The 27,406-nt window shown below is 34.7% G+C and overlaps 1 long non-coding RNA gene across 1 annotated transcript; it reads left to right on the top strand.

Annotated features, from left to right (window-relative positions):
* The first annotated feature begins 9,113 nt into the window (after nt 1-9,113).
* Nucleotides 9,114-26,375, top strand: LOC129256923 (uncharacterized). Its single transcript, XR_010293124.1, has 4 exons — nt 9,114-9,473; nt 10,148-10,201; nt 17,846-17,863; nt 24,776-26,375. It is a non-coding gene; the product is annotated as an uncharacterized LOC129256923 (long non-coding RNA).
* Nucleotides 26,376-27,406: the final 1,031 nt, after the last annotated feature.

The following is a 27,406-nucleotide window of genomic DNA, read 5'->3' as shown; positions in this document are numbered from 1 at the left end:
CTAGAGATTACTGAATTTCATTTAGGACTTTTAGATATTAAGCGCCCTTTTGTAGGCGTACTGTTTTTCTTTTCAAAAATCATCCTTTACACACCTATCTTACAAATTTAGTGATTGGATACCAGATCGCTATAATCCGGTACACAAAGATTATCCTGCATGTAGATCATTTCAAACTTGATCATACATGTCATGCATGTGGATGTAATATGTGGATATCTACCAGTTCCCATCTAAACAAATATTGTAAAGGAGCTATAACATGCTTTTATTTCATGTCATCCATATCATAATAGTTTTAGGACAGACTGGTTTTAAAAAATGAAGCAAATGACCTGAGACGGTATATACGGTCACTTTAAGGCACTGGCGTAAATCCGTGTTGAGGGGTGGGGGGATGACTGAAATATTTTGGCATTTTTTTTGCAATCATGTTTTTAGATATGCAAGGAATTGTAATTGATATGTCCACAGTGGCGTACCGTGGGTCACGGCATTGTGGGGGCACCAGCAAAATTTTTGAATCACTGAGTGAGCGCGCAAAGCGCTCTCAGTTGCTAGTTATTCTGACCTAATAGAGACATTTTAAGGACAATGTCATTGAACGGACATGTATCTCACTGATCAAATAATGCGAGCGCGAAGCGCGAGCTGAATTTTTTTTATATTCACACCTAAAAAGGGACATTATAATCAAATTTGTGTAATCATGATAGGTACCTGTCTCGCTAAACAATGCGAGCGCGAAGCGCGAGCTGAAATTTTCGTATATTTTGACCCCAAACAGCGAGATTTTAAGGAATATATTTTAGGAATCCATTAAGAGTATGCATATCTCACCATAGTCATCTAATGCGAGTGCCAAGCGCTTGCTGATTTTATTAGAATTACATCTGAACACATGAAACACTTTTTGTAGTCATTGCAATGATGATTATCATATACGCATCTCACTAATCAAATATTGCGAGCGTGAAGCGCGAGCAGAAAATTTAGATAATTCAGACCTGAAGTGGGGCATTCTAAGGTTTCTTTGTAGGAATTAACTTGGACCATACGTATTTCATTAACCAAATGATGCGAGTGCGAAGCGCGAGCTGAACATTTTTGATATTCAGATCAGAAAAAGGGACATTTTAAGGATCGACTGATTTTAGGAATTCATGAAGAGCAAACATATCTCACCAATCCACTAATGCGAACGTAATCACGGACAGGAAATGTTTTTATATATACGAAGACCTTAACATGGGGCAATCACTTTTTGAGTCATGTAAAAGAAGCATGTCACTACATAAAACAATGATAACTCAAGTGCTAGGAAACATATTTGGTTTATATTGACTTGAAAACGGGATGTTTTAGTACAACAGGATTACATATCTCGTTGAACAGACAATGCGAGCACCAGGAACAATGAAGACGTAGGCCCTGGGCAAATTATGTTTCATAAAGTTATGATAAAAATGTTTCTTATGTAATGTAACATAACATAATTATAATATAATATAACATTATAATGAATAATATTTTCTTCTTTCCCACTACGTTTCTTTTCCTTTCTCCCTCTTTTATCTTTTTCCCCATTTCCCCGGGGTTTTTTTGTCAGCCGATGGGGGGAGCATGTGCCTCCCATGCCCCCCCCCCCCGTATATAGTTACGCCACTGTATGTCCATATGGCAAATACCCCTCCACTATTGTCTTTTTACCCCATGATGGTTTAATGGTTTTATTAGAGATTACATTTAAAAAAATTTGACATTCCATCTTAATCCCTTCCCAAAGACCCCAACATTGATGAATTAGAAGAATCGGGGGTTTCTCTTCAATGTTATAATAAGGACATAAGTATTTCGTTTGGAAATGGTGAACTGGCTCTTTATTTGCATTTTATGATTCAATAATATTGTTTTATTTGTTAAGCGGTATTTTAGGAAGAATTTTCACCAATAAAACAATTATCTCTTGTGATTTTTTTTCCATTTCTTTCGTAAAAAGTGGGGGGGGGGGTGATTGTACAGGCCACCCCCCTCCTCGAAAAGTGGGGGGGGGGATATATCCCCCCATCCCCCCGGGATTTACGCCAGTGCTTTAAGGCCTGGATTTGAAGAGGTTCTGAGTGAATCAGTTCATGGAAAGAGTAGGATTTCTTGGTGGTGTTGACGAGTTATGTAAGAAAGTGTGAACGTTTGCATGTCAGACGTAATAGAACATCATTCGATGAAGAATGAATGCAGGATTAAAATGGAGTTGTGAAGAGATAGTAAATAATCAAGCGAGAAATGTACAATTCGGGGACCAACTCTGATTTGGAATACCATAAAATCAAGAAAAGCTGACGTAGTTTCGACGGGAGTTTCGATGGGAACCTACATATGTATGATATAATGACATGTTGAGATTACTATGGCTCATAAGATGAGATGACCTTTAAATATTATTGAACCATTCTAATATTCCAAGGAACACTCATCTTTATGTCATCTGTATTGTAATGGGGCAATGGACCTGCATGGTCTTCGTGTATAGGCATATTCTAATTTATTACATTAATAAGTAAAATGCAGAGGCAAACTATATAAGCAAATATATGCTTGAAGCATAGCAGCCAAAAAAGGGAAGGGCTACATGGAAACCAAAGAAATTAATTGTGTCTGTAAGAAAAAAAAATTAATGTCACGAATCATCAAATAACGGGGGAAAAAGTAGAAATTGACAAATGAAGTGGGTGCTAGTGAGTGCTAGTGGGTGCAAGTGCAGGTGAGAGATTTATGAATATCTGGATAAAATATATTTTTTCAATGAAGCTTTAAAAGAAAAGACAGATGCAGTGAGTTTAATATGATTGGGTATGTTGTTCCATATATCTGGGCCGTGGTGTCTAATTGTTTTCTGTGCTAAAATTATATTCGGGTTTGTCAAATGAAAGTCTGATGAGTGACGTGTAGGATATGAATGAATGTCCCTATTGTAAGTAAAAATGTTTTGAAAGGATGTAGGTAAAGCATTGGTTGAGAATTTGTACATAAAAATGGCAGATTGTAAAGTATGGATATCGTTTATTTTCTACGTTTTGAGTTTCCGAAAAATGGGATCAGAGTGAGCTAAATATTGCGAATGGGTGCAAATACGGATTCCTTTTTTTTTGAAGGCGCAGAATTGAATCTATTTTTGTTTTATTGCTATTACCCCACAATATATTGCAATATGAAATATGTGATAAAATAAAAGAATTGTACAACATAAATAGTGATCTTTGGGAAAGACAATATTTGAGTTTATATAATAGACCAATACATCTGGCAACTAGTGTGCTAACATTATGAATGTGGCTGTTCCAAGTTAAATTAGAATCGATTATTACCCCTAAACATTTTGTCTCTTGTTTTTCAATGAGACTGATGTTATTAATTTGAATGGAACCACGAAATGTATGTTTAGAATTAAGGTGTTTAAAGTATATGAAATTTGTTTTGTTAATGTTTAAGGAGAGTTTGTTTGATTTAAACCACATAGACAATTTATCTAATTCGTGATTAAGTATTGTTTCAAGTATGTCTAAGTTTTTGTGAGAATAAAATACATTAGTGTCATCTGCAAAGAGAACATAGGTAAGTACAGGTGATGCATTAATTATATCATTCATATAAATTAAAAATAACAAAGGGCCTAGGATGGAGCCCTGTGGTACCCCACACTTAACGGTACAAACTTGGGATGATTTATAATGAAAATTAACATACTGACGTCTGTTGGATAAATAATCATCAAACCATGATAAAACAATACTTCTGATTCCGTAAGTCTTTAATTTACACAAAAGAATATGGTGATCCATAGTATCGAATGCCTTCGATAGATCCATAAAGACCCCAACGGTGTGTTCATTTTTAGAAAGTGAATCTATTATTTTATCATGTAATTGTAAGATTGCATAGTCAGTTGAATGATTTTTCCTAAAGCCATATTGATTTGAGATTAATAATTTATTTGTATCCAGAAAAGAGTACAATCGTTTGTAAACAATTTTTTCAAGTATTTTGGATATACTGGGTAATAATGAAATGGGACGGTAGTTAGAGATTTGGCAAGGGTCTTCTTTTTTGTAAATAGGAATTATTTTTGCAATTTTTAGTTGATCCGGAAAAATTCAATTTGAGAGAGATAAATTGAAAATATATGAAAGCGGAGAAGCTAAATAATGAATTATTTCTTTAAGTAAACATACACTGATACCGTCATGGCCACTGGATTTAGTAGATTTAAAAGACCGAACAATTTCTATGATTTCATGAGTATTGGTAGGGTTAAAAAATAAAGAATGTTCGGCATGATTACCTAAATATGTAGAAAAATCATTGGCATTAGTTGCAATTTTAGATGCAAGATTAGGACCAACATTGGTAAAAAAAGAATTAAATGCATTAGCAATTTCTGAAGGGTCTTGCGTTTTATGCCCGTTTAAAAGGAACTCAACATTGTTAAAATCACGCGTATTTTTATTTAACATTTCATTTACTGTATGCCACAATGTTTTGTTATTATCCTTATTTTTTTCAATTTTATTAGAAAAGTACGATCTTCGAGCCAAGCGAATTATTGAGGTTAATTTATTACGGTATTTCTTGTATTTGTTTTGATGTTATAGAGTTGGTGATTTAATCGATTACGGGTGAATATTGATTGAATTATACCTTGGGTGATCCATGGTTGTTTATTCTTATTTTTACCAGGTTTGATTCTTGTCAAAGGTACATTTTTGTCATAATAGTAAAGAAGTTTATTTAAAAATATGTCATATGATTTATTGATATTGTCTTCTCTATAAACATCTGCCCAACCCTCTGCACTCAAATCAGTTTTAAGAGATTGTATGTTACGTAAAGTTTCTTTTCGTCGGGTAATTTTTTCGTTATTTTGTTGTTTTGGTAAGTGTTTGTCATCTTGACATATCGTGAATATGGGTAAATGATCTGAAATGTCATAGTAAATTATTCCGTTGTTGTCTTTATCATTAAAAGTACCTACATTGGAAAAAATATTATCTAGTATTGTGTGTGTTGTACTAGTTATCCGCGTTGGTTTATTAATGAGTGATTTAAAAGAAAATGAGGAAAATAAATCAATAAACTGTTGACCAAGTGGAGTGTAAGGCTTTGAAATGTCTATATTGAAATCACCCATGAAATAAACGTCCTTGTTTTCGCGTGATATCTTTTCAAGGCATGTTTCCAATCTGTCCAAAAATGTGTTAATGATGTTATTTGGTGGTCTATAGACAATACCAGCTATTTTATTTTTTTTTTGTCCTCAACAATTTCTATGAATAACGATTCTATACCTTCAAGTTTAATATCATGTCTAATTTTGAAATGTAGATCATTATGAATGTAAAAAGCGACACCCCCTCCCATTCCATGTTTACGATCGTTATGTTTTAATGTATAATTGTCAATATTAAAAATGTTTGGAGTTGTTGAATGTAACCAGGTTTCTGACATTGCGATCAAAGAAAATGGAAAAGTATTCAATACGGATAAAAACTCACTGAAAGTATCAAAGTTTTTTTGCAAGCTTCTAATATTAATGTGCATAAAGCTAAAGTCGATTGGTTTATCGATTTTGGTGGTATTAAAAGCTATATTGAATTCGTTTGCAGTGTAGTATTTACACTGAGGTGTAAATAAAGCGTTGTTTAAAACGTCATCCAGGTTCATAAATGGCTGAAATTTCGGTTACCAATACGGTGTATTGAATTTAGGGTGAAAGGTGCGTGCAGGTGGGTGTAGTGTATTTGCCCTGGACTTGAATAAATTCATGATGAAACAGCATAACTTTGGATTTATTAATAGTATTTTATACTTCCGCAGAAATCTATGAAATCTTAATGATAAGTGTACCTTTATCCTTCATGTTTGTAATGAAAAAATAAGAATTATATTATGTGTTGCACAGTTAGCTCTTTGCACACTGAATTAATTTTGGGGGATAATAATGACAACTGTTTCAATGTTATTTTCTTCGATTGATGATTTCTACATTGTATCATAAATACTTATGATTATTACATAGATGTTATCGAAGAACTATTGGAATGTATGAGCTTCTCTAATATGTATGTAGAGGAGAAATTGCAACATCAGCGTGTGTATTTGAGTTTTGTCAGACGTGTATCAATCAGATATGATTATTTACGTCTGGGACCGACCTTTAACGTCACCATCCGAAAGACGTGACCAGGGCTCGAACTTCGAACCTCTGCATCAATTTGTAACTTCCCCACAGCTTGGATTACAGGCGCACGCCACAACGCCCAGCGCGCAAAGAGTTAAAATATCTTACAAATGTATGCTCTAGAAAATCCAGTTATACTCGTCGGTTATGGAATGAGTAAGCCTATATATAAGCAATACGGTATCATAAATGTTATCCATATTTAAATCATGATTTTGTTAATCATAACTAATGGAAGTGTTTCATTATGGACCATGGGCCTAATTATCATCAGTATAGTAGGATTTTCTGCATAAGAAAATGAATTGTATTGAGTAGTAAGCTCGTTCTATAATTGCTTGCATGCGTCATCGATACGCTCAAATGGAAAAGGTGATTTGATTAATTATTCACACTTCTGTAGGATTTCACTGCTCCGTGGATGAGGTACATGTCTTTACCATGATATTCCATCTAATCAGTCTGTAATCTTGGTGCCTCTATGAAGAGGGTGCCCCACTCCAATAGTCAACTTGTTCTTCAGCAGCCTGGCATCCCCATTATTCAATAAATTCAATTTATTTATGTTCCACTTTTATTTTGACAATTATGATATTTACACATTTTCTCTTATCATTCATTTTCAAGTCATTAGATACATATTCAAAAATTTAATTCAGATAAATGAAAAGTGATTGAAAGTAAAGGAGGGTCATCTAAAAGGTTAAGCTTGTTGTTTATATGTCTCTCTATGAGCTGTGATTTTATGTTTTTATTTGATTAGAGAATACGTTAACTTGTTTCGTACAATATGTTCTAAGTTTTCTTTTGAAAAAGGTACAGTTGCCTCGTTTGAAATCCATATACATGAAGACATGAAGAGCTCAGTAGCAAAAAGGGTTAGATCCATTTTTCATCAAATTTGATTTTGTTGTCTCAATGTTTAGACTTTTTTAAAGGGTTTAGATCCATTTCAGTTTGCTTGTAAAAGGGATTAGATCCACACAAAAAATTTGGAAAAGAATATTTAAAGAAATATGAAGACAGTCATGTGGATTTCTTTTATACCCAATTTTATGTTTACGCGGTAGGGTATCATGAAAATTCAGTTTCGCATAAGAATATTGCAATTCAGGAGGATAAAAAAAGGATTTTCTTGGAGTGGATCTATCCCCTTTTGCAAACAAACTCTTCTGAAGAGCTCATTTGTCAAAAGGGGTTGGATCCATTTTCATAAACTTTTTATTGTTTTTTGTCTCAAAACCTATAGATTTTTAGTTGCTCTGATAATACCAAAGAAAATTTAAAATTCCCATTACAACGTAAATAAAAGTGTCAAAGAAAAATCTTTTTTTTTTATTCAAAAGGGATTGGATTCAATTTAGTTTACTTGCAAAAGGGGTTAGATCCATAATGGTAATTTTTTGAAGAAAAAAAATATATAAAAACATTGAAGACAGGTAGATTTATATAACCAATTTTATGTTCACACTGCAGGGTACGTAGTACACCATGACAATTTTATAGTTTTTCATAAGAATATTGCAATATGGGAAAATAAAAAAAACATGATTTTTCTCGGAATAGTCCAAAGTGCATCTAACACCTTTTGCAACCAAACTCTTCAAATACAAAGTTATTTGTATTCCAGATTTTATGACATATCTAAAATAAGTGTATCCAAAATTATTTCGGTTTAACTATAAAACATAGTGAATAGATTAATAGTCATTACGTGAAAATTTGTAAATATTACATAATACCACATAATAGTGATTGAAGTTCACCATGACAAAAAGTTTGTTGTCAAAATAACATAAAAAAATAACAAACAAATGTTGACATTCGAGATTAAGAAATTAAGTTATTGGAGTTTTAAGCTTTGATTAGTGACGTAATATACGAGCAGCTGCCCATTGTGTTGTTAAGAAGAATTGTAAAAGAAATTACAGGTATATTCATCCATTTAGCTATTCTTTTTCTCTAGGAAGTTCATTGCATAATAAGAATATTCCAGAACATGCAGAATGTCTCAGTTAAGCTTTGTTAGGCCCCCATATTTAATGAGGCACTGCCATATCTGGTATTTTTATAATTTACAATGGACAATAGACATGATAGAGACTGCACGCGAGCAGGGAAAAAGTACAATAGGATTAGCTATGTTGTTTACATCATGTCACTGAGGTCATTCAAGAGTCTTCTAGAATTAGGAGAAAGCAGAGAAAGAAGGAAGCTTCAAGAATAGTGGAAATTTACGTATATATAGCTGGCAGTTTCTTCAATCATAATGGTGCACGATGTCCACAATTTTGCAGACATCTGGTGTGAATTTATTTGTCTGTCGATATACTGAATGTACAATAAATATCATTATATTATTTTAGAAAATGATTTTTTTTCAATGATTTAGTTGTTTACCACACGATAAATGGGCAAACTGCATATGACGTCATAAATAACAAAAATGAATTGAAATATGTTTTTAGATCTTTTATGGATTTTTTCAAAAAAACATTCACCAATATTCTTTATTTATCTTATTTTTCTTGCTATTTTTAAATTAAACTATTCGTCATAGTGAACTTCTATTATAAATCGGAGCATTTGAATACCTTTAGGCCTATGTATTCTCACCGTGTCACACTGTGTTTTGCTTTCTTTTGCTGACCCTCAAAGATTTGACAAACAAACTTTTTTAAAGCCGTACAGGTACAAGACGGTTAGTACCCAATGTCTATATATAACGTATTGGAAAATAAAGATTTGATATATCAAAATTAAAAGTCAGGTATTTTTCACGGGAATCTTCGAAAAATATATAGTCAGATGCCGACAGATGGCGCGATTTTGTTAACAATAGTTACTGTGAGTTCCAATCGCTACCACCACCACCTGTACCATTTCAGGGGCGAAGATCGGCACCAGATTGTAAATATTGCGTTGTATGGCTGCCTTGCAACCAGGATGTCACAGGACGCTTGTTGTACCGGGTGAAATATGAAGAAAACCTTTCCTCTCCTCAGTGGTGGAAGACCATAGAAAGCCCCGACTGTCAACGGAGGATACTTCCTGACAAACTGATGTGAGGATGGAGGTTTTTGAGGCCAAGTTCGATTATACGAAACAACGCAAAGACGTTTTAAGTTTCAAGAAAGGAGACAAGTTTTACGTTATTGACAAACCAAATGAGGAGTGGTGGAGTGCGAGAAAAGTAGATGATGACACGTATGGATATGTACCCTCTATATATTTGGAGGTAATGTCAACAATCCACATGTTTCTTCGTCGGCTGAAAATTAAAATGATCTTTGTCATGGTTGTGTGGTGTCCTTCCTGAGAGTGACAGACAGAACTGCCAGAAACCCTAGAATAATTTGGTTTCTTCATTGTTCATTGCCTTAGAAGAGAGCTACATGTATTAGGGAAGTGGTGGGGCCAAGGGAGGGGAGGGATTTTCTAATACACGCAATTATTATGTATAATTTAAAATTTTCTTAATTTTTTAACGTTCTTATTTCTCATCCAATTTTGATTAAGTTTTCAGCATTAAGCTGTTTTGTTTATTTTTCTTGTTTTATTTAAATAAACTTTTCCTTGGGTAGACTAGACTTACTAAAGGCTAGATTCACCCTGATGTCAAGTGGGATAGTTAATAAAAGGAGAAAAAAATGGGATATATATTAATAGAATAATTCTTGAAAATTCTTCAAAGAGAATAAATTTTTAAACTTTCAAATTTTCTTTGCTACTATACATCATAATTTTATAAAATTCCATTTCACATAATTTTTTTTTTTAAGTTTTACCTACAAAAAGGTTCAATACATTCAATTTACACATTGTTAACAATTGTCATCAATTCATTCTTTATGTAGGCCTACATGTTTTCCTAGAGAATACATTTTTGTAAATTTTTCATTTATCATGCAGAAGAGTAAGGAGCAATTTATTGGAAGATTGATACCAGAGGGAAGGCGAAACACGGTAAGATTTTGTCATGCAACCATTCTCTAAAATTTTGGTATCTTTCTCTTAAATTCTTTATTTTTACCATTGTATAGGAAATAAGGCATGGTAGTTCATCCTTTTAGACTTCTTAGTTGTGATATTAAAAAAAGAATATGCAGGACAGGTAGGCTATAAGTAATATCTCAAAATACTAGCTCATACATTTAAAGCATTAAAGTGTTTTTTTTTTTTTTTTACAATATGTGTTTCATATGAGACCATTACATTTACATCTAATTTACCTTCTTGGAGTACTAATTACACAAATGGTTTATGACTACTGAGAGAAGGTTTCATATGATATATAGCTACTTGTGTTTTTTTTTCTGAAGGTCAGGGTCCCTGACAAAGCTTAGCGATTGATCATACAGTTCTTTTGATTGTTGTCGCAATGATTAATTGAATCAATCATGAAATTGGCGGCATGATCAATTTTCAAAGCTTAATATTCGCAGGTATTCATTCCATGCTCATTTTATGTGTAATATTAATTGCTATCTCCAAACTCCTACCGTTAACTACCACTGAAGTCAAGATTAACTTTGATTAGCGACTAGAGATTAATTTAAAAGAAATTGCATTGGACTATGCATGCAACCATCTGAAGCCAGGAAGCAGATGCTCTCTGATTGCTCTACTGAACTTTGATTATCACTTCATTACACCTACATCATAAATTATTCAACCTTACTCTGTCGGTTGAGAAAAGAGATGACTACAACACGTAGCTTACATGTAGGAAAGTGACAATTGGAAAACAATGTAGAGATAAGATGGCAATGTAGATTGTGAATACAGTGTATATTCAGTGTACAGAGAAGTTCCTAGAATGGGAGGCACCATATTTTACATTCTCTTTATTAAATACTATCTCTGTCATTATTATGTACATATAGGCACGATGATGTCACCCTCTTTTTTTCTTCAGATTATTTTGAAGTTGTGTTTTTGTGCTCACCGAAGCATGGGTACAAAATCCTTCTGAACCCATGCCATGTGTACAGGAGCTATTGCAAACTGTACAGTGGTTTATTTCTATTCAAAGACTCCTTGGTAGATATGGTTCAGTGGACCAATTCATAGAATCTAACCAAACAGTATATGCTATGGGATCTTGGTTGGTCCATTCTAGACCAATGCACACTCTTTAGTGTACTTCTATATTGGACGCACAGATAGAATGCAATTGTGTATATTTATACTTGGCATAATTTGTTAGTTACACAACCATGTTGTACCTTTAGTTTATTCTTTGATTATCACATTTCAGCTATTGATGACATAATGTTATACTGTAAATACTAGGAGCAAAGAAAAAACCGAATTTGATCAGAAATACATGTATCTTGAGTGGTTCAATGACAATGTACCTCTTGTTAAATTCTCATTTAATTTTATTTAGTGACTTCTTTGCCTTCATTATTTTACATACCAAATAGCCAGAGCATTGGATATACCAGAATGTTTCAAGAGATTCATATTATTATGAAACTCAGCTCTATCATACTGCACAGGCGTGCTGTGCCAGTCAATCTCATTATAGAGTAAGCTTACATGTCTGGTAGCAACATGTTTTTTTTTTATTTGTTTCCAATTATTAAGACCCCATTCTCACTTGGATGCCGAATTATACATACATGTAGGGACTGGTCCCATGATATGAAGCGTGTCTGGAAACAATATCCTGAAATACATGTAATGTTCAGCGCATGTTAGACAGGATGAGTGATCTAGTTGGGATCGGATTGGAGAAGTTTGTGAGAATGGGTTCGAAAACTCCCTATTTAAAACCTAACTCAGATTTGTAACCCATTGTATATAACTGTCATGTCAGTGATTGGTCATGGTGATGGAGGCTTCACCGCTTCTGAGCTTGGACCTACTACAAGGTCATGTTCAAACATATTAAGACTTTGCTTTATATTATGACTAATAATGTGACATTGTTTTTTTTAATTAAAGAGATAGTCGAGGCTGAAGATGTTAATCTCAATAAAAAGAGTAAAATTTACAGTGCAAAATGCTGAAAACTTGATCTAAATCAGATAACAAATAACAAAGTTATTGAGTTTTAAAGATTTGCATTATTCCGGTGAAACAGTTCTAGACATGTGTTCATGAATATTCGTTAGGTTGGCTGATGATGTCATATCCCCACTTGTACTTTTGTATTTTATTATATGAATTTGGGTTTATTCAAATTTTTTCTACCAAGAACTAAAACAATTGCATCATTGACAACTGATTAAGTACATTAGTTATTTATTGCTGCAACTGATTTCATCATAATAGAGACACATCATTTACACACGTATGAAAAAATGAAAAAAATCAACAAATTATGATTTCAAAAAGAAAAAAGGAAAGTGGGGATGAGACATCATCAGCCCACCTATTCATGACAACGTGCATATAACTGTTTTCACAAAAAATTATTATTGGATTTTAATGAAATTTTCAGCATTTTGTTCTGTGAATTTTACTTTATTTATGTATGAATATCTTCAGCCTGGAGTATCCCTTTAAACCTGTGTAATCTCTTGTTTAGTGTTGTAAGCGTTATCGTGATATAAGACATACATGTAACTATGAGCAACTCCATTACACTTCAGACTATATTCAAAGCATCACACACCATTTAGAATATCGTCGGCAGGTCATCTGAACCATCGTATCAGTCAATTTTGGTAAAAAAAAAACTATTGATTTTGAGATTTTTTAATAAAATGAGTACAAGTCCTACTCTATTCATGACTAAATTTGTAGGCAGCACTTTATTTTATTTTCTGAGATATGAGAGGATTTTCACGGCAAATTTTTAATAAAATGCGCAAATCCCATTGGAAACGTGTACTGTAACAGAGCGATACAACGTTTTGACTGACCACGATTTCAATGCGCGCAGTCAACCAAACCGTCGTATCGGCACTGGGAACTGCATTGACTTTGCACGTGAAAAGTGATACAACGTTTTGACTGACCGCGCACATTGAAATCGCGGTCAGGGTTGTTGTATTCCCTATGGCGTTTTTGTACAGGGAAAATCTAAACCGCTAAAACCGAAATTACAAGCATGTAGCTCTTTTGCGATATTTTCTCGGATTCTAAGTTTTGTGTAAAAATAAAGATACCATACAATGTCAAGCAATTGTCTTGGTCTTTCCAACCATGTATTTTTCTAGCAATGAATATGTTGTAAGGCTGGGGAACTTAGTGTGAAAATTATAGTAAAACTTTGTTGTCGATTTTCTCTGAAATGGGTTTGCACCGTCGTATGTGTGATACGACGGTTTGGAAGACTGCCGACGATATGTTCAAATAGGTCTTACTGAGTTAATAAGATATACTGGGTAATCAATATTAAGTTACCTAGGCAGAATAAATTTCATAAACTAACATTTAGCTGTTGTAGAGAAATATTGTGTCCATAATGGACATTATGTCATAGTGGACTATTTTTATTTTATTTTATTTCATGTTATTTTTATTCTTGTTTATATATTTATATTTTTTTCTCTTTATTTATATATATATATTTTTTTGGTGGGGTTGTTAGATACCGCAATTGTAGGGTTACAGTTAGTGCTACTTTCTTGCAGGGTCAGCAAGAATGGGACGATCATTGAGGCAAGCCCAATTTTGCAAAACCGGTGTCAATACAGAGTTTTTGTTTCTCTGTGACTGCAACGTAGTCCTAGTTGACCAGAAGTGGTGACACCGCTCATTCAGTATCATGTTCGTACAATGATGAAAACAGTTTTGATTTAAGTGGACGTACCCGTACCAGGCGACAGCATAGACCCCCATAGACCAGCTTGATTATAGCGAGCGGGCCATATGAGCCGATGCTCGGCCGGAGCATCAGGCATAGCATCGTGCCACGAACCGGTGGGGTGACTTCCCAGGAGGGCCAGTCAAATGTATTGCTGTACACATGCGTGACCAAATTATTTCCAAACACCCCCTAAACAAGTTTTTCTCTGTGTGCAAAATAACCCCCTAAACAGGTTTTTCTCAGGGTTCATTTACACATTTTGCCCCCTAAACAAGTTGTTGCCAGAATATGACCCCTAATATCACTGGAAGGATATTGCTTTTTTGTATGACTTTGAGTAATGGATTTTTATATTATATACATGTAATTACTTGCCACATGCAACTAATGTTCTTGCCACTTGCAACTCAGGGTGTGTTTATGCTTCCATTGCGAGGACAGAATCAGCGTTTTCAAACGTCGATTCAAAACGCCGATCGTAAACGTGGTTCTGGGAGTGCTGTTTATGCTTCACTTTTCAGAGACGAAATCACGAACTCCAGCTGGCTTCGCATCGTAATTTTCGTTGAGCAGGAAAGCGAGGTCAAATTGGGCGCGCCCTTTTTCGAAAGTTTTTTTTCCGAGAGTTGTTATGGGGAAGGTACGTTGACTATTATTTAATCATCGAACAATTTCTGATATTTTAGTCATTGCATGGAGCTACTTGACATAGTCATATATTTTCCACCATGGTGAGGATAATAGTGAGAAAAAATAAAGAATATTAAAGTATATAAAATATCTATTTGTTTATGGGCATCTGGCGATGTCTCCTCATTATAACTCATGTTCCAGGTTTTTTTTTGTAAATCCCTCAACATTCATCGTGATGACAAATTGGAAGAGTAATACTAGTGATAGTACTTAAATCAATTATCATACATGCAAATGTATCAAGGGAGATGAGAGGTAATTCAGTGGAGGTAACATGCGACCATGGAGCAATGCGACTGTATTTGCCCGCGGATTTTCATCTCACCGGAAGCATGCACCAAATGACGTCATTTTAACACGTTTACGATCGTGGTTCTGTTTATACTTCCCCAGAAAGCCTGATTCTGGTCAAACAACGTTTACAAACGCACCTTTTTGTGAGTTTACGATTGGCGTTTTGAAACAGCGTTTAAATGAAAGTAAGCATGGAAGCAACCATGTTTTGGACTAATCACGTTTGGAAACGCTGATTCTGGCCTGAAAAGTGGAAGCATAAACACGGCCTAATTGAAACTGATAGTGTGGAGCATACAGTTTATTCCCTTGGACCGATGAACAGGCATAGACAGCCAAAACTATATTCATGGGTATTGCATGCCCCCAGTGCAGTTAGGGTTATAATACCACAAAGGAATACAATGTTAACACTGTAAATAAGTGTCATCCAAAATTCATCAGGTAATAATTTAGAAAGCCCCAGGGAAAAAGCTTGGGGAAAAAACGTTTGACCCCTAGATTGACCATTGACCAGTCTTTCAAAACCATCCTTTTATTGAAAATCAGTGTTTTTGATACCCTCAACAAGTGCAAGCGCGGCCTGCGTCCAAAACTTAAAAAAAACAACAGCTCTTTAAACACGTTTTTAGGGTCACGCATGTGTACAGCAACTTGAGGGTGCAGCATTTGCACTCTTTCTCTTCGAATGCTTAAAGGTCAAGTCCACCCCAGGAAAATGCTGACTTGAATAAATAGATAAAAATCAAACTAGCATAGTGCTGAAAATTTCATCAAATTGGATGTAAAATAAGAAAGTTATGACATTTTAAAGTTTCGCTTATTTTTCACAAAACGTTGATATGCACAACTAGTCGATGATGTCCATCACTCACTATTTCTTTTGTTTTTTATTGTTTGAATTATACAATATTTCATTTTTTATAGATTTGACAATAAGGACCAACTTGACTGAACCATATAGTATTAAACAATGCCAATTCCACATGTTCAGGGAGGAATTAATCATTGTATCACTTGACAATGAGGAGAAAATTAGAATATTTCATATTTTATATAATAAAATACAAAAGAAATAGTGAGTGGATGACGTCATCTGCATACCAGCCAGGATGTGCATATAACTGTTTTGTGAAATTAAGCCAAACTTTGAAATGTCATAACTTTCTTATTTTACATCCGATTTTGATGAAATTTTCAGTGTTATGCTTGTAGGATTTTTCTCTTTTTATTCAAATCAACCTTTTGTTGGGGTGGACTTGTCCTTTAAAAACGTTTTTACATATGTGAGAACATATAACAAAATGATATGAATCCCAGTGTAGACAACAATTTAAGATGATATCAAGAGATTGATTCATTCAATTTCCACAGTTATATGATAATACACTGAAAATATTATTTTGAGGAGAGATGCATGAATAGCGGATCTCGACGGAATTAATCATGGCAACCCCGGTAGAGTCAGGCTGCCATGCCTGCTGAGCGCTGTCGCAAGCTGAGCTTTGGAAGCTGGGTATGCAAACGTGGTGCAAACGCCCCCAAAACACAGTTGTTTGGAAATAGAACGTGAATTACCTCCTGGATATGTAGCCTCTGAAAAAATACACAAAATATGATGAAAAAAGCTGTAAGCAGTAACTTGCCATTTACCAGCCCTGCTGAATCACTGAAACTCGAATGTTGTTGTGGCTTCATTCATTTTTGCTAAGCTAGGATGACGTCATCATGAATGAACTAGCGCTCGTTCGGGCACTATGACACCGAACATCAAAACCCTCAAATACGAGTCACAGATTTGGGCAGGGAACGGGATTGCTCATCGCAGATTACTTCGCGCATGCGCAGAGTTCCCCAAATTCCTCAATCCCGTATGTTGTCATCATTCGTTACTGAAATTGAAAGGTGCCTAATAACAGAAAGTGGGCTAATGATAGACTTGTACTCTCAGTAAGGCTATGGTACGTCTCCCATAGCCTCATGGATTGTATTATTTGTATGAGACAAATGAAATATGAAACTGTTAAAACACTTATTTAATCTGAGCTTTTCATATTCCATATGGTAGTGTTTCATTCCCTGAAAAATTTTCTTTATGATTTTGGTACATGAATCTTGTATAGAAATGTGATGTCAGTAGTCTTCTTTGGAAGTTTATTATTAAATTATATTTGAATGAGAAACATGTTGTCTACTGTGTGTCTACGTACTTGTATAGTTCTTGTTATTTTTGCTTATACGGTGCGTATCATTCAGCAATGAATATTTGTGCCATACGTACTTGTACATAGAAATGTGATGTCAGTAGTCTTCTTTGGAAGTTTATGATTATATTTTAATGAAAAACATGTTGTCTACTCTATGTCTATGTACTAAGCAGAGTATGTCATACATTTTGTATCAAATCTCCTGCTAGTGCCATTTAGAATTAAAACATACCAATTTAGTATGAATGTACATGTTTAATTTTATTATTGTTCTTGTCACTTATGCTACACATTCATGTAAATTACAAATAAATCTTTACTCAACATAGCCTTATACATGTATGTATATACATGTAATTCAATTTTTCAAGTATTGTATACCATTATGTATCTGTTCACATTGAACTTGTATGTTTTAGTCCTATTTGTATCCATAAAATAGGTTCTTACAAAATTTTAGTTTTCATTCTGATTTTGTTCTAGTACTCATAAATTCCTTACTCCAGAGTCATAAAGTATGCAAACCAACCAAATCTTCATATATAATAAACTGAATGCACACTTGGGTCATACTGTAAACATGCTCTTCTGTCAAACAAAGTCCTCATTTGATATCTGTCTGTTGCCATTTTCCATGTTATTATCAAGCAGTCAGGAGCAGTACAAAAGGTAAGCACATTCCACTCACTCCATGTCATCAAATGTGTAATTATTGCATTCCTTACATTCCATCTCTCACCTATTAACAATTTATAACTTAGTACCATGCAGTGATCATGACCCAGTTGCTTATTCATATTTCACTGTGTTCAGATATTTTCTGAAACTTAAAGACCCTGACCGGTGTAAAAACAGTCATATATCAAAATAAAGGTAATGATTCATACAATACAAATATACCAAAAATATTACATATATCTCCTTCCATTTCTGACAAATATTAAATAAAAATCAAAGAAACTGCTCCTCCAAAGTACGCTTCGATTGAGCACCCCCACGTCGCCTGGAAATGATGACGTCACGTTGTGTCAGGAGGGTTGTGATTCCATAGGTTTGTGTACAAAAGCATTGGGTATTTTCTTCCATTTCCATGTTATGAATCCATTTTTTTTTTTCGTTTTCAGATGAAAATGGCACTCAAAATTATTCACTGTTCAAATTGTTGTAAACCTACAACTATTCACTACCTTTTTTGTGATTTCTTTGTTTGGCTCTTATTGGGCCTAAATTGCTATGTCAGGAAAAGTTGTTATACATAATCTAAATGCAGATAGAATTGAAATCTGCGCCAAATAAGCAGGAAATAAAATATGGCAAAAACTAGTTCAAAACTGTAGATTTCATAAATTCAAGCTTGTGGGTAAAAATATATGTGATATCCCTCTGTGATAGAAGTGAAGAGAATGAAATGCGTTATCTGGAAAGCAAAAAATCACCCAGTTTTTCTGTGTACAAACCTATGGAATCACGACGCTTCTTACACAACGTGACGTCACGGTCTCGAGGCAGGTGAAAAGCACAATAAAGCCTATTTTCTAAGCGGGGTTCGAAGCCCGATAATTGGAATATTCACAAGCAAAATACTCAGCTGGGAAGCGGTGAAAATGCATAAAGCATACCTTGCTGTATTTAGTAGCTTATAAGCTTTCGATTGGTATATAATTTATCAATTTCATTTTTGGGTCCGGTCTGGATCTTTAAATGTAATTTTTTTAGTCCACATTCAGACATGTAAATACATCATAAACTATGGAACATTGTTTGTTTTGGTATACATGTAGTTGTATTGTGATATGGTTAGTCTTGGAATGCTGTAATAAAGTGATGTTGATTACAGATAAGAATAAAGGTATTTACAATGTGTGATTATATTACATTGATTAGTGAGTGACAATGCTGTTTTTATGACGGTAGATCGAAATAGTTTCATAGTAGAGAAAGGGAGGGGAAATAATGATTACAATGAAAATGATGATAATGTTGGTTAAGGAAAAGAGGAAGAAAGGAAGGAAGTTGAAGAAAAAGAAGTAGAGAATAATGTGGATTTCCAAATGAAAATTGTGTTCATGAATTTAAAAATTGTTTGGATTATTTATAAGAGTGTTGCAAGGAAATAATGAGCATTATTGTCATGATAAGTCAGTGCCCTTTTCATGTGAGGAAACATGAATGCTTTTTATGATTTTTAAAAATGAGGTAGAGCAACCGAGTAGCCAGGATTTCAATTTGGAGGGGGCGGTAAATGCACGCGAAGCATAGGGGATGGGTGCAGGGAGGGGGGCTTTCAATGTTTCATAAATTAAAATGAAAAGGAGCCATCCCTCTTGTCTCTAGTACCTATATCAGCTCTAATTTAGTTGACTTTATTGTGATTTTGAACCTTGTTTTCAAAAGTGATTGTGAAGGCACAAAAAGGGACAAATCGGAAGAAATTATAATTACCGCGCGAAGTGCAGAAGCTAGAGCGTTTTATTATTTTTTTAAGAAAAGGGTTTTCTCTTAGTTGTATTGAATGCTTCTCTTTTCTAGGGACAGTGCAAAAGTTTTAACTTGCAAAACAGAGGTATATATATGCCAGGATGAAGATATTTCTCCCCGCTCAGAGCAGTGAAACTCTAAAATTTCAAAGGGTGGATGATTCATCAAATGCAGATATCTTTAATACCCCATCAGCTCTAATTCAATTGATTTTTTTAGATTATTGAATTTCATTACATGGAAAATAGAGTGCAAAAGTCAAAACTTCTGTGATTTAATGAAATTATATAAAAAAGGATGATGCATAATTTCTTTTACTCATCATGAAGCGCTTCATTTTGAATGATAAAGAAACTCAAGTGTCATTCAAAATTTCAAACTGAGGGTGCAAAACAAGACAGAAGACAAGAGATGAATGTGCAGGGAAATGACATGAACTTTCATAGAATTTGATAGAAATATTGTACTTTTTATTTAATACGGTACAAATTTTGTACTTTCCTCTTTTAAATGAGGAATCAGTTTGCCCCCAAATTATGGTTGTATATTAATGAGCTGAAAAGCGGCCGAAGTTGTCTATTTTGAGGTGACGGCAGAAATTGATATAAAGATTTTACCCACCCAGGGCCTACCCGACCAGAAGTCCGGAAATGATGCGTGATCAATGTGAAAAAAAAATAACTTCATATATTTTGGCCTAACCTTACTCTAATTCCATGCCCTAATGTATACATTTGAACTGTAACAGGCAAGAAACACACAAGTCCTATAGCTGAGGTGAAAAAACAAGGTTAGAGAAAGGTTGAGAAACAAAGGAGAACTGCTATATTGTTATTTAACCGCGGAAGCAAAATATATAAATTTAGAGCGAGAGTGAAGAAGTTTCGTTAAGGTACTAATTCTTCTGAGAACAAAATTAAAGAATAAAAAGAAAAATGCACAAAGCTACATTTCTTACCTTTTCTCCCTTTGCTTTTCCTTTTCTCCTTTCTTTTTTCCCTTTTTTTTCTTTACGGGGGACGTTTTGGAGGGGGAGAATGCCCCCACCGGCCACCGCCCCCCCTCCCCCCGGCGCGTCTGGGTATGTGCCTGAGGTAGAGTATGGATCAAGTCTTGTAACAGCAGCACTAAAAAAAATTGTATTGTTCTGGTCCTTGAGACCTTTTATGGATAGAAATATACTGAATCGCATCTAATCTGTATCCACAAAGTCATGAAAGGGTGTAAGATTATGAACATTATACTTTCAAATTTAACCATATTTAATTTGTCTCTATTACTCAAATTGATTAATTTAATATTAGGGTTGATGCTGCCTTTAATAAGTTAAATTGAGCTCTACATTTTCCCATAGTACTAGAAGGAAGGATGCTTACTGATATTAGGGAGTAATTCCCAGTAGAAAGCAGATGACACATCCAGATACACATATACTTTTCATTTATCCCTGTGGTAACTTAAACCCAAAACAAGGAGAAACGAATTTGACCATAAAGAAGACTAGGAATGTGTAGGGTATTTCCCTGTCATGTTCCTTTCTTTTAACTTGAATGTCAAGTGCTTTCAATGAGAGTGTAATTCTGCTACAAGCCTAAATGTACAACTTATACTGTAGGAAGTAATTATTTAGAGATAAAATGTTTCACAGATGCCATAAACATGAAACATATTTTAACATTGTTTGCATGCGTGTGATATAGTTTGGTTTATTGATCTTATACAAGTGGTGTACCGTGTTTTGCAGTTGAAATGAATTGATATGTTGCACAATAATGTTTCATAATGGAGACATAAACCATTGCAGGAATTTTTTTTTTCCTTTACTAAATTACGAAAAATTGTACAAGAAAGCAATAAACTGATTGCTGATGATGGTTGTCATTTGTTATTGTTTTGTAACACAAATACAACCCAAATCTCTACTCAGGACTGCATCTGGCCATTCATATATACATGTAGTCTTGAAAAGAGAACTGCATCACAACCAAATTTTCAAAAGAAATATTTTTTTTCACAATTAGATATATGTAAGAATGTCATAAAAATTTATGTACATTTCTGATGTGTTTTTATATATAATAATTTCTAATACTTCGGAATTTCATCATTTGAATGGTCTGTACTTTGTAGGGCCTATTTATTAATTATACCAGTATATTTTGTTTTCATTCCTCACAATTTCATATAATGCATGTGCCCTTCCATAATGTATCCCTTTTATCATGGACCAGTGTACATCGTATGTAAAGTGAAACTTTAAAAGTAGATTGTAGTGCATGTATTCATTGTGGATTGTGAAGTAAACTAACCAAAATATATTTTCTTGATTATTTATTAAAGTTATTCTATGAAAGCATGTTACATACATTCCAGAGTTTAAAATGAAGCCCTGAAATATAATGCTGCATTTTTAAGAATCATAACTTGACCAAAAGATAAGAAATAGGTAAAGTGAATAGAATTTCGAGATGGTTTTTCCCTCACAGTGATAATGAATATCATAATGAAGTTTTTTATAGTACCACTTCGTGCCTATTCAGGCACTCATGATGCTTTCTCGAAATAAAACACAAATTTTTCAAATTTCACTGCTTTTGGCATATATTTCACAGTTAATCATTCTAAAAGAAAATCTTCCAGTGTGTTCAGTCCTTTATATTTTGTCATTAATGGCTAGATGTCCAAATTAAAGGGGTTAAACGCAGTGTTTAACAAAGATTATCTTGCAATATTGTCAAAGATGTACATCTGTATTCCTGGATCTTAATTCATGTGAATATATATGAAGATATGACCAAAAACATTTGAAAAAATAAAATTATTTATTGAAGCCTCCATGAAGTTGCCAGAATAAAAGGGAGGTTCTACAGTTAAAATGATGTGAAAAGAGAAATTATGCGAAAGTCATTTTCGTCAAAGTGGAAAGAAGATTTTTTATTTTATTTAAAATGACGGTTGAATCCAAAACCATTGGCTTGTAAAAATAATCTTAGTTTCTGTATCTTATGGAGTAGAAGGAAATAAATGACTTTCAATTTCAGCTCTAAGTTGCTCAGAAGTTCTCACAATATCTGACATGAGCCTACATCAAGCTTCTTAATGCAGTTTAGGTCCGTGCACTAATACTCATTAAATCAGGAAACTAGTAATTAAAAGCAGTGTTTTGTCAACCAACCATTACAAGTAATGATTAATAGCCAGATACTGCAGTGTGTCCCAGGGTTCGTGGTAGCTAGGTCTGTGGATGTCTGGTTACCATGTATGGTCATTGATTGTATAAATTAATCACGTTTTTACGTGGTGGTTTATGATATTGCTTTACCTGCATATTCAGACTTAACTAGCACATTCAGATCACTTTATGTTCTGAATGAATTACTACAATATCCATCCTTGTAGTTGAAGGTAAATGATCCCATAATAGGACAGCAATTGAGGTTAAAAAAATTCCCATGGTTGCACATTAATTCTCCCCTTTCCGTTTGTTCCTTGAGCATTTAATTTCACCCGGTGCCTTAAGGCCACCGCACACCTTACGACCCGACTGGTCGGCGACTGGCTTGCGACTGAGTGAGGGGAGATGAATCGCAAGGTAGTCATAAGCCTCGACACCGCACACCTTGCGATCCGATCCGCGACTCACGCATGCGCTTTTTGCCATAGCATCTGAGAGAGTGCGCTTACTACTGCGTATGCGCGTTGTTTATCATATACGCGTCGTGCAACTCTACTGTCTGATTGGCTGGAAGTTGGATTGAGCTTGCGATCCAGTCATAAGGATCCTTCCGATTTTCCTTGCGACTTGTCTCTGACCGGTCTGCGACGCGCAAGCTGACAAGAGCCGTGACGTCACATCTCCCCTCACTCAGTCGCAAGCCAGTCGCCGACCAGTCAGGTCGTAAAGGCCACCGCACACCTTACGACCCGACTGGTCGGCGACTGGCTTGCGACTGAGTGAGGGGAAATGAATCGCAAGGTAGTCATTAAGCCTCGACACCGCACACCTTGCGATCCGATCTGCCACTCACGCATGCGCTTTTTGCTTTTTGGCATAGCAACTGAGAAAGTGCGCTTACTACTGCATATGCGCGTTGATTATCACATACGCGTCGTGCAACTCTACTGTCTGATTGGCTGGAAGTTGGATTGAGCTTGCGATCCAGTCATAAGGATTCGACATGTCAAATCCTTCCGATTTTCCTTGCGACTTGTCTCTGACCGGTCTGCGACGCGCAAGCTGACAAGAGCCGTGACGTCACATCTCCCCTCACTCAGTCGCAAGCCAGTCGCCAACCAGTCGGGTCGTAAGGTGTGTGGTGGCCTTTAAACATGACATTAGGATGATAATAATTAGAATATTACAAATGTTCCTGTTACTTTTCACTTAAGATGCTTAAATCCCAATTCATCATCTTCAGCATGATTAAGGACTTCTATAATCCTGACAGTCCATTTTTTAGTTTCAACTGAATCTTTAGTCACTGCAAATTTCATCAGTCTATTGTACCCTTCTTACAAAGTTTACTTTACATCAATAATCCAGGGTACTTCATTATTTGTATTATTGTTTTTTTTTTTTTTTTTACACTTTGTATACATTTAACATATACATAAATGAAAATTACAGGACAGGTTAACTTAAATGCACATATTGGTACTCCTTACACAGTATCCAGACAATGGGAAACATACATGCTTACTCTCATATATCATATTATTAAGAATTATCATTTAACAACCTCCAAAATAGATAATGGACAAATGTTTTTAATATTTATGACTGGTTAAGTTGTCTTGACATTAAATTTGTTGCTTGTCTGTCGTAAAGCTTGTTATGAAATAGTTAAGTACATCTACTTGACAAAGTTGAAAACATAAGATGATTGTAGACAGGTCCTTTTTTAAGACTGTATGAATATATGGTATCCCTAATTATGTGATTCAATACCAACTGACAACTACCACAAACAAAACTGTAATATTTCATTATAAATTATGTTTGAAAACTAATTTGGAGGGAAATTGATTGAGATAATGATCTCATTTGATAATTAATTGGCCCTGGATCTTACCAGTTTTATTTATATTCTTGTATGTTTTTAGAGGGAGCATGACATTCATCTTCAAGCCTTATCTGAACTCCACCAACGTGTTAAACCATTACCAGGTAAGTATCCAGGACATACTTTCCTATTTATGGAAATAATGACATTATTATAATACCATTTGATCATGTATTTATGTTTCAGTATTCCACTGTACCATGGTGTACTCTACTCATTTCATTTCTTTTTATGTGATTAATTGTTGAGCAATTGCCCTACCCATTTAGCCTTCCATTGACCAGTCTATTATATTATGATTAATGATTGCAATTGCTATATTCTCTCTTGATAAGTATTTATGATATACTTTTAATGTCACTTCCATTAATTTTATGATAATTGTAATTCAGTAATTTCATTTCAATTTCCTTTCTATTTCCAAACTTAAGTTTTATATGACTCTCAGATTGATACTCCTGCGTAGGTATATATGAGATAATTATCTGGTGGGTGTTTCATAAAGCTGTTCATGAATTACGAATGAATAACACACAACTAATGTCCCTTTCTTGTGCTAAATGGTATAATTATATCATCCCTGTAACTGACTTATCACCTAACAACATGCTGTAGTTGTGCGTAAGTTGTAACTTATGAATAGCTTCACGAAACACCCACATGGAATGACCTATCTAGTAATTTGATAATTATCGTGATTCATTATGAATATGCAGGAAAATAAATAAAACCCTAATAACTGATTATAGCCATAATATAATATTCAACCTTTTATTTCAGATTATCTTCAGGAACTGTTTTTATTAAAGTGAACTGAACTGAATCAATTAAGTAACATATATAAGAAGAATATAAAACTAAAGAAACATGAACTTGAATACATGATTGAAAAATGCATTGGATTGAATAACGCTAACAAAAGCTGATGAATAGTAATTAACAAAACAAAAATAAAATAAAAAACATGTAAAATTGATGCACAAGTTTAATTGGTATTGGATGTTGCAGAATTAATGATTGTAAATTTAATAATTTGATTTGATTATGTCCCAACAATATTCAAATTTTTACAGGTTATAATGAAACAAATAAGAGGGTTCATGCATATGCATATTTACATGTAAGCAAGGGTGACTCCATTGATGGAGGCAGGGGGTGGGGGAAGCAAGTTGTTCTTAAAAATTAGATTTTTATGGATTAAATAAGAGGAGTAATTATGAGACACATAACCAGAGACCCCTATTTTCTTTCTTTTTTCTTCCTTTGTTGTTTCTCTTTTCTGCGCTTTCTTCTATTTTCCCTTGTATTTTGGGGGTACATGTATATGTAGCTTGTTCCAATTAAGGTGAGGATCCTTCGCATGAACATATATCATTTGAAGAAGAAAAATTGTCATGCATTACATAGGTATTGACTATTGAGCCAGGAGAGGGGGTACTTGAATTATAACATGATGAAGTGCCGTGCCAAAGTCGAAAATATGGGTCTCTAGAAACTATATCTAGGTCTTAAAACAGGGCTCTCCGGAATGGCTCTTGGATCAACGATTGCTAAAATTGCAATGTTCTGGAACTGACCACATAAAAAAGGGGATTCTCCAGAACTCGTTAGATCGTAGGCGTAATTGGTAGCGGCTACCTAAAAAAAAAAAAAAACATGTGGGCGTCTTGCTAGATTCATTTCAGGCTAGCGCAAGCTAGAGCTCTGCGGGCGTGCGGGAGCTGTGGGGGCCCGCTGCTATGGCTCTGCGCCGATTGAGCTCGCCGCTCCGACTCAGGCTCATTAGTTTATGATGGGTGTGCATTGGAAAGAGAAATCACAAATATATATATATAGGCCTATGTGTGTGGGGGTGAGTTTGTTTGTTTTGTATGATCAAGCGTGCCTTTGGAACATTGATTCATGATTTTGCCCCTCCAATCTGAAAAATGGATCGACGCCCCTGGCTACAGACCATACTTACTAGTACAACCATGGGCGGAAATCTGCCCCCAAAAGTAGGGGGGACCAAGGCCAGGAAAACTTGAAAAGATTTTCACCCAAAACGTAAGGTCATTTAGTCCAAAATACATGTATAATTTCGATTGTGAATGATGTATTTTTCTCCATCATAAAAGACCAAAAATAGTAGGGGGTGGAGTGGGGGGGGGGGGGGGACGCGTCTCACCTGTCCCCCCTGGGATTTCCACCCATGACTACAACTATGTACAGAATTTATGTGTACAGAGTGTCACTCAGCTAACGTTAAAATCATGTCTAGTCAACCATGAATCCATTTCTAAAGAAGGAGAAATAACAGTGCACTGGAATAAACATTAAAATAGATTCTCTTTTGGTGTTCTTTTGCTATTGTTTACTTTGCCATGCTTGATGTACAATAGAGAGTAGGTAGCAAATACTTCCCAGTCAAATTCATCAGAGTACCAATGAAAATGTACATATGAAAATGAGCTTCCGGTGTCAATATTTTGTAGGTTAAACCATGGAAATATATGGTTAAACTGAGGACTCTCCGTGTTGACCCTCTTTATATTTTAAAACTTTGCTAGTGAAGGTCCGATTATGTGCAAGCTATCATCTAACATTCCCACCATACAGAAATGTAGTATCTGTTCTTGTTAGTTTTATCCTCTCAAGATATTCAGTGTTCTCTTTAATATTTGTAAAATAA

This window comes from Lytechinus pictus, chromosome 3 (assembly GCF_037042905.1).
Source record: "Lytechinus pictus isolate F3 Inbred chromosome 3, Lp3.0, whole genome shotgun sequence".
Lineage (NCBI taxonomy): Eukaryota > Metazoa > Echinodermata > Echinoidea > Temnopleuroida > Toxopneustidae > Lytechinus > Lytechinus pictus.
This window is presented reverse-complemented; position numbering and strand designations above follow the sequence as displayed.